Raw genomic sequence first — 1379 nt, 5'->3', positions numbered from 1 at the left:
CCTATTTCAGACCAGGAGAGAACACATGGGTGATCTCTGTAAGTTGGTTTTATCTTTCTTCAGGATGATCTAACCTTAAATAATAAGAGCAACAAACCTATCCCTATCTTTTGGTCCTTCAGTCCACTCCTGGGCGTTTGTCCTAAGCAAATACTTCCAAAGATTATTTTAAAAGTTGTTTTAATGAAGGTTGATAGGGCTATATATAATAGCAAAAAGTTGGAACCCAGGTGCCAAATGACAAGAGGTCAACTACACAAACTCTGGCCCTTCATTTGAAAAAATTCTATGACAAACTTAAAAATGATAAATGTAAAGCTTATCAAGACATTGAAAAATATGTATAAAAGGATGTCCAGTGAAAAATTTAGAAACCAAAATTGCACAAGTCAATTAATGTCTTCCCTGGAAAGTCAGTGGACTAGCTCAAGGAAGACTTAAATCATCATTATATTCAATATCATGTACTTTTCTGTGGGTATTTGTGCACTTAAAATAATGCAAATCTATAAAATATCCCTGTGAAAATGCTTTCTAACTTTTTAACCATTCAATATAAAATTATTCAATGTTTCAAAAAAATAATAAATAATTTTAATAACTGCTAACTGCTAAATCTAATGTTAGGCTAGAGAAATGATTGCTTGTTGCCTGGGTTCTCTGGGGAAACAGAATCAACAGGAAATATCTGTCAATAGTATAAGATTTTTTTTTTAAAGATTTATTTTATTTATTTCTCTCCCCGTCCCCCCTGTTGTCTGCTCTCTGTGTCCATTTGCTGTGTGTTCTTCTGTATCTGCTTGCACTCTTGTCATGTGGCACTGGGAAACTGTGTCACTTCTTTTGTTGCGTCATCTTGCTGCGTTAGCTCTGTGTTTGTGTGGTGCCACTCCTGGGCAGGCTGTGCTTTTTTTGTGCAGGGCAGCTCTCCTTGTGGGGCACAGTCCTTAGGCATGGGGTTCCCCTATGCAGGGGACACCCCTGTGTGGAACGGCACTCCTTGTGCACGGTAGCACTGCATTTGGGCCAGCTCACCACATGGGTCAGGAGGCCCTGGGTTTGAACCCTGGCCCTCCTATATGGTAGGCAGATGTTCTATCAATTGAGCCACAACTGCCTCCAAGTATGAGATTTTTTTTTTCTCCCACTATGAGAGTTTATAAGAGCCTCTCGCATGACTGTGGGGATGTACAAGTCCAGGTTCTAGAGGCAGGCTGCAAACCAGGGGTTCCGATGAAAGCTCAATGAAGGTCCTTGATGAGTTTCTAGGAGACGCTGACTGTCCAAACATGAACTGGGGAATTCTCCCCAAATGCTGGAATCACTTCCCCTTTTAAGGCTGTCAACTGATTAGATAAAGTGTCACTCATTGCAGAGAG

Source organism: Dasypus novemcinctus, chromosome 8 (genome assembly GCF_030445035.2).
Source record: "Dasypus novemcinctus isolate mDasNov1 chromosome 8, mDasNov1.1.hap2, whole genome shotgun sequence".
Classification (NCBI taxonomy): domain Eukaryota; kingdom Metazoa; phylum Chordata; class Mammalia; order Cingulata; family Dasypodidae; genus Dasypus; species Dasypus novemcinctus.
Note: the sequence above shows the minus strand (reverse complement) of the source record.